Source organism: Pecten maximus, chromosome 6 (genome assembly GCF_902652985.1).
Source record: "Pecten maximus chromosome 6, xPecMax1.1, whole genome shotgun sequence".
NCBI classification, from domain to species: domain Eukaryota; kingdom Metazoa; phylum Mollusca; class Bivalvia; order Pectinida; family Pectinidae; genus Pecten; species Pecten maximus.
The window spans coordinates 24,158,861-24,180,852 of NC_047020.1; the positions used below are offsets into that span (position 1 = coordinate 24,158,861).

General features: G+C 33.8%; 1 protein-coding gene across 4 annotated transcripts in view; it reads right to left on the minus strand.

The window, feature by feature from the left end:
- The window catches only part of LOC117329304 (heat shock 70 kDa protein 12B-like), a 55,535-nt gene extending 42,013 nt beyond the window's left edge, over positions 1–13,522 (minus strand). For 2 of the 4 annotated variants that reach the window (XR_004533145.1, XM_033887194.1), the window contains exon 1: positions 13,123–13,503. The gene's annotated coding sequence lies outside the window, so the exon portion shown is untranslated. Of the gene's footprint in view, positions 1–5,973; positions 6,001–13,122 lie in introns of those variants that run through there. The other 2 variants (XM_033887197.1, XM_033887196.1) reach the window with 2 other exon arrangements.
- Positions 13,523–21,992: the final 8,470 nt, after the last annotated feature.

The following is a 21,992-nucleotide window of genomic DNA, read 5'->3' on the forward strand; positions in this document are numbered from 1 at the left end:
GGGTCGGTCTACCTTAAATTCTCTTTGGATTATCGGCTTTCTCTTGTTTGTTTTTAAAACTACCAAGTTATGTCTAGAAATACTATTACCGGGATTTTCTTGTTTAAAACTATCCAGGTATGTCTAGCAATATTATAAATTCTAGTTCGAGCTATCACTATAATATTCAAGGGTCTTCAAATAAATCAATATTTATCTACATCTGTGTTGGTCATCCACGCGTATTGTATTCGTCATGTCTGTGATTCCTGCCTGGGGGAATCTGAGGCAAGGAATTTCATGTGGTGGGAGCTAAGGTAAACATTCTCCTCTCGTCTTTATATGGTGTGGAGACATATGCTATAAAAATAGCAAAAGAAGTAAAGGTCCAACTCCAGGGTAGGTATGTAATTCTGATAACAAAGCAAAAAGCATTGTTGAATCATCAGAATGTGTTTACTTCCGATGAAGATATCTTCAAACTAAACAACGCTTTTGAAAATTTCCTTTTTAACAATTGAACTGATCTTTATCAAATTCCGTAAGCTTTCCGTAAAATATTGATACAGGCTTGATGATACGGCAATATACTTTATTCCGGCTTGCTTCCTGCTCAATAAATCACTTCCCGGTGGTATTGTTCTTGTGTTTTTAAAAAAGCAAATATCATACCAGTTTGTAAGTCTGGTCCGAGAAACAGCGTTACAAACTATAAACTAGTGGCATTGCCAATATAGTGAAAACATTTTGAAAAACTTGGTGAATTTTCATATTTAATAAACATCTTTGTAATGGTTAACACGGTTTAATGGCAACGAGTCTAACAACCATGGCTAAGAAGTCTACAGTACCATCAGCGACGTGGCACTTAGTTTTGTACCTATCGCAATGAGACAAACACGAATATATCGCAAGCCTTCCAAACAACACACGTTCACTACAGGGGACGTCGTCCTTAAATGACTATAGCTGTTGATAGGGCGTCAAACAATACAAGACCGAATCAAACGGTCTCCATAAAACGTAATTCTCAAAAGACAGGAGGCGCATGCTTTAAAACTCAGGAGTTTCACCTTGTTCATATTTTCATCAACTAGAATTTGTACAAAAAATTTAAAACGTGTTTTAAGGGAAATTTGTATTTCATTAGCAATTCTAGCAATTCGTTTCCTTTTTAAATGTCTCAGTAGAAAAGATTGGTATTTCAGTTCCAAGAAAATGTCTACGTACTTCTCGGTCTTTACAATTTCGTTATCAACACATTAAGTTGATGTCGAGCTTAAGCACAGATCTAGAACAGAAATTCCCGTGAATTTAACTTTATATTTGACTGTTCTTTGTTTTGATGTCTTACTTAAAGGCAGTATGTTTTATATATTATTTGACTGTACTTTGTTTTGGTGTCTCGCCTGACAACAGTATGTTTAGATCCGATCCGCCGATAGCTAGAATCTTTGGGACACCATAGCTAGAAACAGTGGGGCTCAGATTCGCCCAAAGCCAAAACTTTAGGGACTCAGGCCCGTCTACATCTAGAAATTTTGGGGCTCAGGCCTGTCTATAGTACAATGGGGCTCAGGCCAGCCCATAGCTCGAAACATTGGAGCTCAGGCCCGCCTATAGCTAGCGGGCATATACATACCGATACATGGATCTATAATTCATACGTGATTCTGAAGATAGCTCTTTGATTTTTTACCTTCATAATATGAAATGGGAACAACACTGTGGTTATAGCCATGCATATTTACACACTGACATAGTCTACAAGTTTGCCATCAAATTCACTTCGATGCACATCGATAACCAGCCTTCTAATGATTACAACAGAGACACCAGGTCCTCCCCTCTAGCTAATCGATGTCCGTACAGTCTACAATCGATTCTTTAAAGCGATTGTGACTGTCGGCCATGTTTGTTTACACGGGAGACACCATTAACTGTATTCGTACACTTACCGAATCACTGTAGTACATTTTAGTCTACAATCTTGAAAAATTGCAGTTTAATATTCTTATGGCATAATGACAAAATGTAACACGCAATGTATCTGTATCCACATATTATGTTAAGTAAAAATATGAAAAGTTTATATTAAAACCAGCAAAAAATGGAATATCCTGTTCCATTCTTCTTTTCTAAAAATGTACTGAAATGAATTACCTCCGATGAAATGAAGGTGATGTGTCTGCCCATGCGTCAAAAATTTGCAGTACAATGGATCTTAAGTGGATTTACAACATTACTAACGCTTCTTAAAAAGTATTCAAAATTCCAAAATCCGATAGATCTAAGAGAAATGTTTGCGAAAGAGTCGGCATCTTCCGAAAACTAGAAAACATTTTCTATAATTTAAAGTTTATCTTATTGTTGTAAATTGTTATAAAACATACAGGAGTTATGCACATGGGTACTGTACCGGTCAGATCTGTGGTCATTGTCAGATACAAGGGTTATACATATAGGTACTGTTCCGGTCAGACCTGTGGTCATTGTCAGGTACACGAGTTATATATACAGGTATTGTACCGGTCAGACCTGTGGTCATTGTCAGGTACACGGGTTATATATACTGGTATTGTACCGGTCAGACCTGTGGTCATTGTCAGGTACCCGGTATATACACACTGGTGATGTATCGGTCAGACCTGTGGTCATTGTCAGATACAAGGTATATACACACTGGTACTGTACCGGTCAGACCTGTGGTCATTGTCAGGTACACGAGTTATATATACTGGTACTGTACCGGTCAGACCTGTGGTCATTGTCAGGTACACGGGTTATATATACTGGTACTGTACCGGTCAGACCTGTGGTCATTGTCAGGTACACGGGTTATATATACTGGTACTGTACCGGTCAGACCTGTGGTCATTGTCAGGTACACGGGTTATATATACTGGTACTGTACCGGTCAGACCTGTGGTCATTGTCAGGTACACGGGTTATATATACTGGTACTGTACCAGTCAGACCTGTGGTCATTGTCAGGTACACGGGTTATTGTACTGGTCAGACCTGTGGTCATTGTCAGGTACACGGGTTATACATATAGGTATTGTACTGGTCAGACCTGTGGTCATTATCAGGTACACGGGTATTGTACTGGTCAGACCTTTGGTCATTGTCAGGTACACGGGTATTGTACTGGTCAGATCTGTGGTCATTGCCAGGTACAAGGGTTATATATACTGGTATTGTACCGGTCAGACCTTTGGTCATTGTCAGGTACACGAGTATTGTACTGGTCAGACCTGTGGTCATTGTCAGGAGCACGGGTTATATATACAGGTGCTGTACCGGTCAGACCTGTGGTCATTACCAGATACATGGGTTATATATACGTGTATTGTACTGATCAGACCTTGGGTCAGCCCTTGTAAGGGCCAATCAATCAATCAATCAATCAATCATCAATCAATTATTTTATTACTCTTGTTGAGAGATTCAAATTTTGAAACAAATTGAAAAGATATTACACAATTTATGTTACATTAGCTTTAACTGGCAAAGTCTTTTCTCCGTCATATTTACATGTTACATATATAATATTCAGAGAGATGAATATCACATATATAAGACTGACATTTACTTATTTACAAAGTAGAATCTGGCTGCCTTGAATACAGATTTCGCACTTTCTAGGTAAAATGCACTTGTGTCTTTGATGGATGATGACTGTACAGTCTTTTTACCTAAGAGGCGCCTCAAGAAGTCCTCGTGAGGCAGATTGTTTAAGTACACACCAAACTCTTCGTTTTTAGGTAAAGTAACAACATGAAACTAGGGTATAACAAAGCAGCAATAGATGTGATTACAGATTAGTAGTATTGATATTAAAGTTAGCATAAGACGGGATTTAAATCAGGCATGTATATATCACGATTTTATTTCTGTTCAATATAAGTATAGATCAGCAGATTAGGCAGAAATCCGCATTAGACAGAGAGAACCGGTTTATTTATCTGATATCTGAACTCGTGCTAGTTGTGATATATCAATGGGTGGTGGCGGTTTTTAGACAATGAAATTTAAGTTTCATTTTTTTTTCAGTTTCCTGGTAATGCATAATGGGAACCTGCCTAATTCGACACACAGCATCATATCCTGTAGTTTCTACTTTCTAGCCAAGAATACAATTCACCTGAAATACCATACGGTTTTAACTTAATCAACAAACCCCTATAAGATAAACCCTATCAAAAGCTTTGGAAATATCACAAAAACTTCACACGTTTTTTCTCTTCAACTGCAGTACATAAACCTGCCGATCGTTATTCTGTGACACATAAAGGAATTGCACATTATAAAATATGTAGCCAGAATCAGTAGCAGAACAGCAAATCGGCACCTTGTATTATTTAAGTTAAAAAAAAAGACGTGCAACCCAGCAAGTAATAATGTTAACGAACACATAGAACAAGACACGATGAGGTACATCATGAAGTTCCGCGTGGATCACGTGCCAGGTTTTGGAGGTGGATGAAAGCCAGAGTACCTGGTGAAAAACCACCGGCCTACGGTCAGTACCTGGCAACTGCCCCACGTGGGTTTCGAACTCGCAACCCAGAGGTGGAGGGCTAGTGATAAAGTGTCGGGACACCTGAACCACCCCTCACCTCGGCCCCGTTTCACTACTTCATTTGAGGAAAATAGGGCAGTGTGGAGAATCACGTGATGTGATGAGGACATCAAGACTGTGTGGTGACTATCCGAAAATTAAAAAGAAAATGAAATAATTCCATTAGCTCTACATATAAACTATACCGGAGATGTTCAAGTTGTTCTAAGTTACCAGTTACTCTATGTCAAGGATAATCTAGTTAGTATGTAGATACAAGTACATTAATTTTGTTACGATAAGTAACAATTTCACACGTGTAAACACATCTCACGCAGAACGAGGACACACTCTTAACATTTATAACGACTTTTAATTATAAAATAAGATGGAGTTAAGGCGGAGGGAAAGGAAATAATGATCATTAAATATAGTTGTTGCGGATTTGTAAATAAAATATATATGCATAATTTAAGTAGCCCCGACAACCTTCAGTTTGTTAAATTGACTATCACTCTATTTCCCAGGTTTTCATTCTCCTGAATCACTCCATACGATTTAAAAAATAGCATAATTGTTTTCTTTGTATATAATTATCATTCATTCAACTACTTTTGTGCAAAGTACGTAAAATTGACACGTACATGTACATTACACGTACAAACTTCACTTCAAATATACACACACTATTAGAATGTGTGAATTGTGACGTACCAATTATACAGACTACGCATGAAAATGCTTCAAAACATTGAAATGAATGAGAGGAAAACGAAAACATCTTTAAAAAAAAAAAGCATAAGCATAGTGTCGGAATACACATGAGTATTATGAGTAAAGCCTGTATAAATGCTAATTCTATTACTTAATATACAAACTTATGTTTTTGTTATTTATGTGCAAAAGCGTACATGTAGGTACATGTGCGCTATAAACACTCCTTCGGTTAGCATGAATGCACGGTATAGTATGATATTTGTAGATTTACAATAGTACAATTTGACCAATGAATTGGGTAAAATCTGCCTATACAGACACTCTGGGATAAAACAGGAGTAAAATGAAACCAATATTCACTACACTGTTGGTGAAAAGATAAGGTTGGAGTTTACAGGAGTCAAACATATTAGCCTGCTCCTGTGATACACGTCTTATGTATATTGTAGGAATAAATGAACTGTATTGAATTGGACTGAATACCTGTATACAATGCATTATGTGCGCGTGCAGTCGTTCTACCAGTTCTAAAAATAGCTTGCCAGACAAAGCCACCAAGTACGTCGTTGACAATTTCCAACATTTAGATAAATTCCTACGGTTTCAATCGTCACAATGTATTGTCAAGTGAATGTCAGCACATTGGGAAAGTTACAATAACTAGAAACATCTAGAAGTATGAATTATAGCGAAAATGTCATCACACAACTTACCCCAGGTCTTTACCGCTCAGCCATCACGTGACACGCTGTATTAGGTACATGCATTATTATAAGACCACTTTTTGTTGTCACGCTGTCTTCCTACATTAGGTCATTTTTTTCTAAACGTTAAATGTCAACTTCCAATCATTATTATATTGAAACAGCACACCTAACATATCTTGGGGAACTGCGGTGCAATCTAAACAGTATCATCTGCATATTAATTAAGGTACATGTCCACACTTCTGACATATATACCGCCTGAGGGCTCCAATTATTGTATCGGAGACCCATACTCTGAAGTTGAAAACGAATATACGAATTTTTCGAGTAATTGTTCATTTGTATATTTAGTTGGAGATTTTAATTCTAGAACAGCTAATTGTCTGGACTTCATTGATAACAGTGAAAAAGACGAAAGTGATGAACTGGCTAATGAAATCATTCGAGCTAATTTTAATACCAATATTTTTGACAGGAACAATGTAACTAAATATAGAAGTAGTAAAGATGACCGTATCAATAAGTGGGATAGTATGAAATCTAGAGAGTTCTCGGATAATATTGAAACTATGCACAAAGAAGACATTATAGGTTCTATTGATGAAGCTGGATATGATTATAATTTAGATGTAAATGTTTTAGTAATGGAATGTAATAATGTACTATTAAATGCTGAAAAATCCACCCTAGGTACACGGAAAACCAACTATAATAATGATTATTTTAATCATAAGGTAAAGACAAAACCCTGGTTTAATAGAGAGTGTAGTATGGCCAAAAAGAATTATCGTCGTCATAAAAACCAATACAGACGTCACAGAAATGATTATTTCCTAAGTAAACATAAATCGTCTGAAAAAACTTAGAGAAAAACAATGAATAAATGTATATATGCTTACAGGCGCCATATGAGGTCCAAATTTAATAATATGAAAAGTAGTAATCCCAAAGATTATTGGAAATTGTTAAATAATTGCATAAGGAAAAAATCAAAAACACAGATTTCATTGGAAACCGTTTTTAACTATTTTAAAAACTGCAATGCTGCTGAAAATGACGATGGAAATGAGCATATCTTATTTGAATTAGATGCTAACCAGAATAACTATGAAATAAATAATGTTATAAGTAGGGAAGAAGTTGAAAGAGCTATCAAGCTACTAAAATCTAATAAAGCATGTGCTGATGATAAAATTTCAAATGAATATATCAAGCATTCTGCTCCTAAAATGATAGATATCTATGTCAAACTATTTAATTTCATTTTCAATAGTGGTAAGATTCTGGAACAATGGATAGAGGGCTCTATAATTCCAATATATAAGACTAAAGGCTCGGTTAATGACCCTAAAAACTATAGACCTATAACAATTGTCACTTGTCTTGGTAAGTTATTTACATGTATATTGAATGAAAGACTCCAAAGGTACTCCGAAGATACATAATGTTATATCGGAAAACCAAGCTGGCTTCCGAAGGAAGTACTCAACGCTAGATAATATTTATGTTTTCTACTCTTTAATTTTCCTTACAAACATGTTGAAAAAAAGCTTTATTGTGTATTCATAGACTTTGAGAAAGCATTTGATAGAGTTTGGAGAGCAGGCCTGTGAAATAAGTTATTAATTAATAATGTGAATGGTAAGATGTACACTGTTATATATAATATGTACCAAGGAATTAAGTCTAAAATGAACTTAAATGGTCAACAATAAAGATTTTCCCCCGTGCGACATCGGATTGAGACAAGGGGAAAACTTGTCACCTTTTCTTTTTAGCATATATCTCAATGACGTAGAAGATTTTTTAGTTCAAAATAATATTAAAGGCATTGAATGTCTTAGCAATAAATTTGAAATGGAACTTCGTATATATATCAAACTTTTCATCCTACTATATGCAGACGACACGATTTTATTTTCTGATAATCCTACTGATCTACAAAATCAGCTTGATATATTTAGTGAATACTGTACTCGATGGAAATTAAGAGTTAATAGTGATAAAACAAAATGTATGGTGTTTTCAAAAGGAAGATTTGTCAATGGACATGTTTTCAAATTCGAAAATGTCGTAATTGAATGTGTGAACAAATTTACGTATCTTGGTACAGTATTTTCAAAGACATCTTCATTTAATGATGCCAAGAGTCAGAATATTAAAAAAGCCTCAATTGCGATGCATGACGTTTTGATAAAAGGAAGAAAGTTGAATTTATCGACCAGGTGTATTTTTGAATTATTTGAAAAAATAGTTAAACCAATTTTGTTATACGGTTGTGAGATATGGGGTTTTACAAATATACAATCAATTGAGCGTTTTTATTTGAACTTCTGTAAATTACTATTGGGTTTGAAAAAAAGTACACCAAGTTGCATGGTATATGGCGAACTGGGTACAAAACCACTTGTAACTGACATAAAAATAAAGATGATTAATTATTGGTCAAATATGATTATATCAAAAGAAAGTAAATTGAATGTTGTAATGTATAATATGTTATATCATGTATTTATTAATGAAAATAGAGTTGTTCCATACTTAAGTTTTATACAAACTATTTTAAATGATTGTGGTCTGATGTATATATGGAATTCTCAATTCCATAATAATTTGAACCCACAATGGGTTAAAGCTCAAGCAGATATTGTGTGATCAATTTTTACAAAAATGGAATAATGACATTTTTTAATTCAGCGATGTCAGTCTGTTATAGAATGTATAAAAAAGAGTGTAATTTTGAAAAATATTTTTGAAATATTAAGTGACAACGACAGAATTTTGATGTGTAGATTTAGAACAAGTAATCATAAACTCATTGTGGAAACTGGTAGATGAAATAATGTAAATTATCAAAATAGAATTTGTCCTTATTGTGATACCAATGACATCGGTGATGAATTTCATTATCTATTAAAATGCCCATTTTTGACTTTGGAAAGAAAATTATATATTAATAAATACTATTATACGATACCAAATATTATAAAATTTGCACAGCTAATGAACTCTACAAATATCAAAACATTAAGAAATTTATGTAAATTTATCAAAGTTCTGTTTAAAAAAGTTATATAATTTGTCCTCCTTATATATTGTATTTGTTGAATGTTGTAAATATGTTTCTCTATACATTGAACTTTTGTAAAGAGATTGAATAAAGAAAGTTGAAAGTTGAAGTTGACATAACATCTTCGTTCAGATTTATTTTACCTGTAAACCCATGGCTTTTTACGAAGCGACTACGGTAATCACACCTGGTCGTCTATGCCCAGGGCTATTGAGACAACACTCTCAGTGAATCTCATTGTAACACCGTCATTCTTGACCGCAGACACCTTTCCGACTTCCGAACAGGTTTTGCTGGTGAGGTACTGCATTGGGTATTTAACGAAACTGAAACACGTTGTTACATAAGATTCCACTGAAAATGTGTACTGTACCCGCAATGGACCCCAGGTTACCTTGCACTTTTACAATCCAAGGACATACTATCTGTGTATTTCACCTACATGTATACATTGCCCAATATTAGCAAATCCAATGGCAAAATTTATGTCCTTTCAAAAAAATCCAGAGCCATTTCTGGAACTAGCATCATTACGAAAATAAAACAAGTTGTTTATCAATTTGTCTGAAAGGTACTGCTATCAATATTTTACCTGAGTATTGATTATAAATACCAAAAACTCATTGTCACATGTACCTACCCCTCTGAAATGGTCTGTTCATACATAGGGTAGGTGAGTTTACAACACTGAAAGTCAAAATCTAAGATGCAGTTTTAGAATTCAAGCATAGGAGTACCTTTGTAAATACCATATGATTATTCATAGAAAAGTATAATTTCGTACCTGTTACCTGTTTTGAGATAGATTTTTTTGAAGTTTCTACTTATTCTCGCAATAAACGAACCAACCATTTGGTTTATTAGGAAGAGTTGGTAGACATTTGTGAATACAAGAGTGTTCCATTTTCAAAAGAAACACAGGTAAAACCATAGCTAATCTCGCAAACACCCTGGTGTTTGTACAAATTATTTCAATAGCAAATAATATTTACTGGAGGTCTGGTCATGAACCTAATAAAACAAATTGATGACCAAAATTGAAGACAAATTTTTCTCTGAAATGATCCGATAGTGTTTCTGTAATATTCGGACAAAAACATATTAAAATTGATACAAGATTTCAAGTTTTCGTAAAAAGATTGCACGTTAACTTTGAACATTTCTTCCATCATTTCTTGTTTTATAAGATTTCATCATAAACGACTTCATATAATTTATGGCAAAAAAAAAACTATATAAAAATAAATAAAAAAATGTTCCTATAATCTTTACAGCAACAGTATAGTCTATCCTTATTTTCAATATTATATCACTGGAGATTGCTTTGTGGCCAAGATTCTGGGAGAAAAAAAAACATCAAAAAAAATATCAAAGAGCTTAGCAAGACCTGGCATGAGTTCGTACAATATTTGTCTCTTTTATGAATTCTAATGTCAGTAAAGCACGTCATCCTCACTTATCCACGTCATCGTAAAAACTGCGTCACCAGAGGTATTGGCTGGAGAGAACCATGTATAACACGCGCGATAGTCCAGATCATTTGACCCCGGGTACTGGTAATCGACCGATGTTCTATTGCACGAGGTTTCGTCCATGATCTATTTGTATATGGTTTGGTTACATCGATTATTCTGACAGTGAACCCTGGATGATTTCCATACGCTTTACAAGAGTTAGGACAGTTAAAGGACACAGGCATCTCGTCTCTTTATCCATATCATTAGTGATATTCAGCATAAAACATTAACATAATACGTTATTAACTTGTTTCTTTTGTCATTTGTAATGTATATTTTGCTATTGTCGAGGCTTACCCTTTGTTCGCACTTAATACCATACAAGTTATACAGACTGACCTGTCAATATCATAGCGTCTAACTATTATGTTTACATGAAATATTAGGGTCATTTGGAAGCAGCGTGTCGGCTCTATTGACCACACCACGTGTTCGTACTTACATGCTAACGAGTGTATTTTTTGTTGTAGATGTAATCAATTGTTTGGTTTTTTAGTGATAATGGATTTATTACGCCCGAGGATAGGGAGTGACATTAATCCTGTACTAACGAACTAATTTCAGCGTACACTCTCACAATGAGTAATTTAAGCGTGACAGGGCAAGTTACAAAGCTTCCAATCAATATTATATATATATGAAGTATCCGTTTTTCAGAAATCGCTTCTGAGATATTCCCCTAGAATGGCGGAATGTTCCGGTTACCGTATCTACAAGGAAGTGCCGACATTTTAATTTCTGCTCTGCAAACCCGCGTTGAGCAAAAGGAGGACAGCACGCTATAGAAATAGGCTAACAAATAATGTCTTTACTAGAAATACTGACAAGGACAGTAAAGCAAATCTGGAACATTCCTTTAATTTTCAATGGCCTGTCATTATCAAGGTAATGCCAAGGCAAATTGGGTGATGTCAATGGCAGACGAGTATTTGTTCTGATCACACTTAGCCACAGGGACTTGAGAATTAGTTCTGATCACATTTACCCACAGGGACCTTGGAGTTTGTTATAATTACACTTACCCACAGGGACCTGAGAATTAGTTCTAATCACACTTACCCACAGGAACCTGATAATTTTTTATGACCACACTTACCCATAGGGATCTGAGAATTTGTTATGACCACAACCCACAGGGACCTGAGAATTAGTTACGTGTGTTTCGACATTTTTTATTTATTTATTTATTTTGGAAAGGAGGGGGGTGGGGATGGGGTTAGATTGAAATTCGATAAAAATGACTTCCCGCATGAAGACCGAGTGGGGTAAATTTGATTTTACAGAATATGACCATAAAGACCCCAAAACTAGTGACGACCACTGGTAAAATAGTAATATTAATATATATCCGGATTCCATGCGGGAGTTTGGAGTAGTTTGAAAATTACAATACTTGATCAGAACCATCTCAGGACTATTCTTCGCAAGTTTTAGTTAAATCCTACTGGTGGTATTTCTTGTTAAAAGAGACTACGTCAATGCTAGCACTCGAGGTAGTGATCCCTCGATCACCAGCCCAGCCTTCCAACCACCGGTTAATACGCACTGTACACGCATACATAGGTACTTAGGAAGGATTATCAACACGAGACATGCGCACGGGCATGTAAACCATTTCTCAAATGTCACTGTTCAACACCATAATAAGATACAGTATGTACAATCCAAGAATGACATAGAAGGGCTACAATAACATTTTACTAAACAGTTAACTTATGCTGAACAATCGCATAAACAACAGAACAACAACCGCTATCAGATTTCTAGGTACATATGACAGTACAGTACAGTACAACACCTAGAATACCACTTGCTTATTGGACCATCTGAGACGACCGACAATACAAATATGAGGAGGGTCTGGGTACACAAGATCATATTCCCATGTATCAGAGGTCCTTCACTGAATTTTGGATGAAATAAAGTTAAACAATTATTCAAGACGTGTATAGAACATTATGATAATGTTAGGTTCGAAACAAATAAATCTGGTAGCCATACGTTGGAGAATTTTGGAGCATGCTCAGTATCGTTAAATGGTACTCAAGTATAAATATGATTTCATAGTGGAACAATAGGGTGAATACAAACTCCTATATCGTCGTTATTATTTTATTTTGAATCAAAGATAAACCTACATACAGTGTAAGCGGCGTAAGGGAAATGTTCATATTTTATATAAATATCCAAATATTAGGTCATTGTTGTTTACAACCACACCATGTGACGTGATAAGTGAAAAGGGGTTAACACCACAATGCCACCAGCCGCTTCCCAAGAATAGTACCTCTTTGTGTTTAAAATGCGAAAATGTGACGTTGAATAGCAAACCATTCTCTGTCAAAGGATGATGGAAATGTTGGTTAAATATTTGCTTAATTACAATTGTTTTGTTGCCTAACAGGTTAATTGGCATTCAGATCCCTGTCCAGTATGGTATGAACTGGGTGTTTCCAACGAAAGCATATAATATCGAACCTGGAGTGTCGAAAATGGTCTCTACAGATTAAGATTTCACTGGTCATATGAGATATGTCAAAAACACTAAAATTAAAAGATAAGAATTACCTCTTAGATGTAAGACAGCCGTTCCTTTCCCTTTTCTTCGTTGGTTCCGAGTTTTCCTACATCCAACACTGGTAAAGAATTCGGTTGTGACCCCGACTACAATAGTGGCGGTCAGGTGTGGTGAATATTTGAATGCCCTGTAGAACAGGTTTCCAATGGCCTATTTTATCTGAGTTGTGGTCGATACCTAGGGACAATGGTGTGTTTCGGTTTTAATGTCATCATTAATAAAAGTACTTTTGGATACGTTTGGTTGAATATGTTAAGACACCCGTAACAATATCGATTGTTTATAAATGTCATCGTAATATGAGGTTTCTCTATGGATATTTGTAGGATGTATAACCCTAATATTGACCTGTACTCTTTTGAACAGTTGTTAATTGTCAGTGTTTAGTGTCAGCATGTGTCCGCCCAGGTGTGACGAATCTTTTAAAGTTACCGGTAGGTGGCCTGCCAGTGCCCAATTCTATTTTTGTCGTGTTATGTAGATTTTAACCCTGTCGATAATCGTGTGGAAATATTTTCAAAGGTAATTGTTCTTTTGATTACGGGTTTGTCAAGGTTTGAATATTTCTGTACAATATTGAGTGAAATAAATTGATTTCAATGAGTCATGGAAGAGTAAATCAGTGATCAGTGGTATACTAAACAAATGTGTGTACAACATACAGAATAGAAACATACATATATAATACACTGTTATGTTACTATTCTGTTTGTTGTACCCAGTATATAATATACTGTTATGTTTATATTCTGTATGTTGTACCCAGTATATAATATACTTTTGTGTTTATATTCTGTATGTTGTACCCAGTATATAATATACTGTTATGTTTATATTCTGTATGTTGTACCCAGTATATAATATACTGTTGTGTTTTTATTCTGTATGTTGTACCCAGTATATAATATACTGTTATGTTTATATTCTGTATGTTGTACCCAGTATATAATACACTGTTATGTTACTATTCTGTTTGTTGTACCCAGTATATAATATACTGTTATGTTTATATTCTGTATGTTGTACCCAGTATATAATATACTGTTGTGTTTATATTCTGTATGTTGTACCCAGTATATAATATACTGTTATGTTTATATTCTGTATGTTGTACCCAGTATATAATATACTGTTATGTGTATATTCTGTATGTTGTACCCAGTATATAATATACTATTGTGTTTATATTCTGTATGTTGTACCCAGTATATAATACACTGTTATGTTTATATTCTGTATGTTGTACCCAGTATATAATATACTGTTGTGTTTATATTCTGTATGTTGTACCCAGTATATAATATACTGTTATGTTTATATTCTGTATGTTGTACCCAGTATATAATATACTGTTGTGTTTATATTCTGTATGTTGTACCCAGTATATAATATACTGTTATGTGTATATTCTGTATGTTGTACCCAGTATATAATATACTGTTGTGTTTATATTCTGTATGTTGTACCCAGTATATAATATACTGTTATGTGTATATTATGTATGTTGTACCCAGTATATAATATACTGTTGTGTTTATATTCTGTATGTTGTACCCAGTATATAATATACTGTTGTGTTTATATTCTGTATGTTGTACCCAGTATATAATATACTGTTGTGTTTATATTCTGTATGATGTACCCAGTATATAATATACTGTTGTGTTTATATTCTGTATGTTGTACCCAGTATATAATATACTGTTATGTTTATATTCTGTATGTTGTACCTGATATATATGTATACTTTTACTTCACAATATCATCAATCCTTTCTTTAACACAAATAACAACTATACATTTAGAAATGAAAGAATATTTAATATACCACAAACTAGGACTAACAACTATACTAACAGTTTTTTCCCTTCTACGATGAGACAATGGAACAATATTGATAACTCATTAAGAAACTCTGTCTCTATTTCAAGTTTTAAATCAAAGATAAAAACATTATTTCCAACAACAATTTCTGAAACTTTTATTAACTGTAACCCTAGGAATCTTAATATATTACTATGTCAATTACGAAATAAAGCAAGTGACTTACAACACGATAAATTTATTGATCACTTGACTGATGATTGTTCCTGTGAATGTGATGCACCATTAGAAAATGTTGAACATTTTTTTCTAGAATGTCCTCTATATAATGAATTTAAATTACATATATACACAGTATTTAATATTATTGGTTTGGTAAATGTGAATATTTTATTAAGTGGCTCTCTTGAGAAGTCAAATGAAATTAATGAAGTTATTTTATTTCATACAAGTTCATATTTAAAAAAACAAAACAAAAAGATTTACAACTTATAAGTAATTTATACCATATAAACACACCATGCTATATAAAACAACATATTTATATGTGGCAGTATGTATGTGAATGTATAATTGTATGTATAAATTTAAATGTATGTGTGTGTGAACGAGTATAGGGATATCGATGACATTGGTATGCATGCATACATGTATGTATGTATGTATGTATGTATGTATGTATGAATCTATGTATGTAAGTATGTATGAATCTATGTATGTATGTATGTATGTATGTATGTATGTATGTATGTATGTATGTATGTATGTATGTATGTATGTATGTATGTATGTATGTATGTATGTATGTATGTATGTATGTATGTATGTAAAGTATGTATGTATGTATGTAAAGTATGTATGTATGTATGTATGTATGTATGTATGTATGTATGTATGTATGTATGTATGTATGAAGATAGGTGATGGTTTTCTCTTCTTTTTTTTCTTTTTTTTTCTCCTTGTTTACTCATCATCTCCATTAACTACTGTTATATCTATTTTTCATTTTTCTACTTATTTATATATTTTATTTTTTGTTAACCTTTTCTCTTCTCTGTTATACATTCTCTTCAATAAATTATTCTCTCTATTATAAAGCAAAACTCTCCTCTCAGTTATGATCTTTCTTTTCCATAAATTGATAATAAGCATTCCATTTTACTTTTTCCCTACATAATTATATTTACAACTATACCACTAAAATTATTAATAGTATTTATGTTAACGGAAGTATGGAAAGGACCTGTATAGGCTAAGCCTGTTGTCCAATCCAATTTGTATATCTATCTCTATTATGAAATATTGTATTTAAATTAATTCAAATGCTTGATTGAATAAAATATTTTGAAATGAAAATACTTTTACTGCATGAATCATGGCTTGTTACATTACATGACAGGAGATTACGTGTTCTCTAAACGCCAACATATTTTTCAACAATAGTTAGTTATAGGTGTTGTTATAGGAAATAATAGGGAGTAAATTATATACTGTTTCATATAAGCTGTCTTTTTTTACCTGTATTTACCTGTTGGCACAAAGACTCATTTTAAGGAAAAGACTATAATCCCTATCAAAACAAACTGCCCTCCAGAGAAATTCAAAATGTTGGCGTTCAGTATACATGTATATCCCTTTCACATACATCACTTTTATCACCAGATAGGTTTTTTAACCATGTCATACCAGGGACGTACATACAGGGATTGGTGACTCCACAAGTTTGGAGACTGACGTAGCGCGCGCTTTTGTATTTGTGCGCGGTCACTATGTCACTAATACTATACCAGCAGGCATTATGTAAAGTTGGACATATTTGCTCAGAGGTCTGCTATTTGATGCAAAAGGTGGGCGTCAACATATATGGAGGCTTAACATTAGCATCGGCCCCGTTTGGATTTTCAAAATATGTTAAATACAAAAATGTATGGGTATGAGAAGCTTAAATCTGGAAAAGCTAGTTTCAGAATTAATTCTGTGAAAAATGGGACCTCCTTGACTAACACCTATGTCGTTGTTAGAGGTGCTGCTATATCCCCCCCCCCCCCCCCCCCCCCCCCGAGTATTATATGACACAATTACCATAAAATTATTCTATCATTGTATTCAGAATATTCCATCTAACATTTTGATACCAAATATTACGATATTTCAAGGGAAATTGTTCATTTTTATTGCTGATTTAAGCAAAATAATTTGCGAAACTCCATCACAAATGAGAATATTCCCATTTTGGACAGCTGAATTTGCAAAGTTCCAGAACTAGTCTACCTTATATACTTGGTTAAAAGTTGGCTGCCAATGTTATCTTTCAACAAGACGATTTATGAAAAAAATAAAAACCGGTAAATTTGTCGTTTTACGTTTTACACATTTGCTTTAAAAAACCAAAAAATCGCGACCATGTGTCCTTAAACTTTTGCTTCTTAATAACCAAAAGTCGGTGAGTCTTGATGTTTTGCAAGATGGTTGTCCATGCCAAATGGTATCAATTTTGTTAAAATTGGTGACCCTGACCCTTGTTCAAGGTCACACGAAAGCGATTTGCTGAAATAGTTACAATGTGTGTGAAATAGAGGTGAAATTACAAGATTTTAATGTAGGTATCAACCTCAACCTTCGATTGCAACGGCCTTTGTTTGATGTAGCGCTTGTAACATTTCCCACATATTATACTTTCCTCTGATATGCTGATGCTCTCAGCAGCCAGTATTTGCTGCAACCAGTTATATTGAGATAACTATACCTGTCGTATTTGTTTTCGGGACTCTTTAGGCAAATTTTTCAATCTGGTTTTGCAAACCACGACCTATACACTTATCTGACATGGGTTTTTAGTAAGTGAACTAATAAATAGTGTCTCGCATAGATGCTAGCTTCAGAGTTTATATAAATATGTTGAGAAAATAACTTGTGTCGAGTGTCAGACAATGTTATCATTTCTTACTTTATCAATTTCTTTTCTTAAAGTTTACAATCTCAGCCTTAAGGTAGCTGTTCAGAGGATAGATAACTTTTGCAAAAAGCCTATTTCTAATGTTATAACTGATGAAGATCAAATCATAAATAATATAATTGATGTGACTTGGTTTGTCATAAAAATAGAAAAATATTAGTTTTTGCATTAAAAAAAATGATAGGCTAATCTTCATGATTATGGCGTGCTCAAAAAAGCGTTTTACTGGTTTTGAAATTACATTATTTTTGTCTGTATACAGCATATATATGTGGAAGTTTTTTTGAGAAGTATAAAAGGTAGACTGTGATTAGAACCATACAAAATCATGTTTACAATGTTGGATATATTTTTTGTTTTATGAAAAATTCGCATATTTTTCTGATTAAAGGTGTCACTACGCTTACTTCGTATATGCCAATGTAACATATTTGGTATCACAATAACTGTAAATTTATACACTATACAATGATATCAGTTATTTGAAAATTGACATTTTACCTGTGACAAATATCAAGCGTTTTGTTAGAGTACCCCTGTCAATCAATCTGGTTTTATGCAAGGAGGTCCAGTATGACTATCCGTAGTGATAATGACTAATACTTTATGGGGTTATGGTTTATTTTCATATATCTACATATGAAGAAAATATGAAAGAAATTGATGTAGGGGCCAAATGTTGACCCCACCTTTGCTTAACTTTTTTTCAAAATCGTTTGCTATTAAGCTTGATAAAGCAATTTATAACGTATTCAGCTTTAAGTGATTAAAAAATGAACAATCAAGATGTACTGTATAAAAATAGGGAGTTAACTCGATGTCATCTCGCTACGTCGTTACTATCAGACAGAGACTTTTTACATTCCCTGTATAATTATGTACGAACCTGGTCATACACAATGCAATTGCGTTCTTTTCAGCAGCGTTTGATTTAGCAATTCGTTTTGTCACATGTTTCTGCCTTGCAATAAATAATAATAAATAAATAAGTATATCAAGTGACATCAGACAGGTAGGCATATTCTGTACTATCTAATTTTGGATTATGCTGCTCCAATATCACACGACTTAACATTGAACATTTATAGCTATATTGTTTTCAGGTTCACTGATTTTTATTTCTTCATCATCAAAAACAAACGTACATAAATTGACATCACAAAGGAGGTTCTCATTCAACATGCATATACATACACACACCGTTTCATGCAATAATACCCGTTTAATACCCGTGTAATAGACAGTGCTCTTCATCTTCAACCACCGTCAAACAATTGAAACATAAGCATTCCTCTCCTGGAATACCCTCGTATCTACCAGTTTCCAGCCTTAGTGGAGCAACTCTACAACAGAATTTAATAAAGCACCCCAATACCTTATGGGCATAATTTAACAAACATTTTTCTACACCATAGTTTAACTTAAACTTTCTATAGATACGCAATTTCGCTTTGACAAGTTCCTGTTTAACTGTGACTGCTAATCACGGAAGTATTTATTGAAGCTAGCCTCTCAGTAACAGAGCATGTTAATACTTTATAAGAAACCTCATTTGAGCCAATTATATATTTGTCTAATTCTAAAATCACTAAGGTACATATATACTCCAAAGTTCCAATTTTTACAACTTCTAAGCTGATAAGCCCAACAAAACACTATTCTAATTAACCTACTACTTTTCTTAGTACTTAATCTATAAAATTGGCTTGCAACATTTTCCCATTGTTTTAAGATTGGAGCCCATCCTACAGCTCCATTTACTGCCGCCATTAGGCGTATATCAACCTACACCTAAGAAGAAACGGCAAGCACGATTTTGAATGGCTAATACACATGCATACTGTCTTTGTCCTCAAACTGAAGCACCATATGTTATAATAGCTAACACTATATCATTATATGATTTCGTAAAAGTACCACCAGGCAAGCAGCCCATAAATTTTGTCTTAGTTATTAACAAGCGAAGAGCTCAAGAGGCTGAATTAGCAACATGCTAAGCCGCCACGGAATAATCCAAATGTTCTGATGGTGAAATATCAAGATAGCCATAACTATCGCGCACAAAAACGCTATCTTCGCCACATTAAAAAATATGTTTGGTACGCACAATAAATGCACTGCATTGGTTTTTTCCTTATTAATTTCCATTTTGTGTTTGATTTTACAGACATCTAAAAGGTTTTAGAAAAATACTTGCAAATCTGCAGCACTTTCTACTAAAAATACTAAATCATCTGTATACAATAAATCACATGCTTTACTCTCGCCTATATCAATACCTATTCCGGCACTTTTAACACTATCATCAAATCATTGATACATGTATATGAATTGTAAAGCAAGGGATATAACATACACCCCTGTTTAACACCGCTTCTTACATCAAACCAAACAATATAAAACCATCTAGCCTTACACAACATTTTACATGTCATATATGGAGAAAATTGCACTGTAGAATTTACCTGAAAAACCATAATCTCTAAGCTTCGAGAACGGAATTCGTCGGTATCAGCTATCATATGCCTTTCTAAAATCAACAAATGCACAAAAGGTCGACAAACGTTTCAATGTACGTGTCTCAGTAATAGAAGTAAGGGTAGATAAATGATCAACTGTATTACTGCATTGCAAAAAAGCATTTTGACAATCATCCAAGACGCTGTAAACTGCTCCAAACTTGTTAAAACGATCATTTAAGATAAAACAGTATAATTCATACGATATTGGGGTTAATATAAAACCCCTTCATCCTAGTGGATCTTTTGGCTCAACCGAGGATGACTTGGGTAAAGGATTTATTTACTCTTGTTTCCATAAATATGGTATTATTCCAATTAGGAAACACAAATTAAACAGTTTATTAAAAAAAAAAAAAAAAAAAAAAAATGTTTCCACAACGTAAAACTTCCACATGTACTATCTATATCATATGATTTAACATTTTTAGCATATGTTTAATTTCTTTACATATCTCAGCAACACTGATTTCGGAACCATTTCCATCGAAAAAAATAACAATGTGTTCATTTAGTCCTGTAATTTCCCTTACCATACTGACACTTTAATGTACTAATTAGTTATTGTTTTTTCTTCTTCTCTTTCTTTTGTTAATTTCTTATATTCAAACATCTCCTTCTGGAGGAAATAAAGTATGATGATGACGTAGCATTGCATATACAATATCGATAAGAAAATGTTTTTCGTCTTCAATATTTAGTTTTAACTAATTTTATTTGACATTTCCATTTATGTCACAGTGGACACACATTCTCTCTGGTACCGGAATTGGCGGTCTGGTGTATCAACTGTACCAGGTATCGCCTACTAGTTCTCTGTATATCCATTTTACACAGAAATAGACATGTATGTACATTGTACGTTATATACAATGAAATTAATTTGGAAATCAATGAAGTAAAAAAAAAAGAGACCGATTGGAAGTGCATGGAAATGGCAATGATATAAAAAAGGAGATTTTATCATTTACAACAATACATTGTATAATAATATATAGAATATAATATATAATATATCATAGCCCGTAGGTCCTGAGCTTGTTACCATTTGGGTTATCATTATCGTTCCATAATAACCGCCGCCACTCCACGTTGTCTGACAATAAAGACAAACTTTGAACTGTTTTGATAATCGAATATAAGCAAAATCCGGCAACAAATCTCGCCTCGATGCCAAGTTTTACAGTTCGCCCAACTGTTGAGAAGGATTTACAGTTGTTTATGAAATAAAAAGTATCTGATAAATATCTTAATGCACATTTGAGCTATTTCTGAGTTAGACTTTGTACTTGCCTCAGTGAGATTGCTCTTTTTATGAATACGTGATTTCGAAGAATAAAGTGCACTACAATCTTATGTGATCATATGTGTACGTGTGGCGTGCTTTTTATGTATATGTACATGTATATTCATGTAAAAAAACTTCCAAACCCTTGATAGCGTGTTTATTAGGTTAACTGTGTTATTTTGTCTCCATGATCGAATAAACCTTGATAAAATGTTAATTAGGTCAACTGTGTTATTTTGTCTCTGATCGAATAAACCTCGATAAAATGTTGAA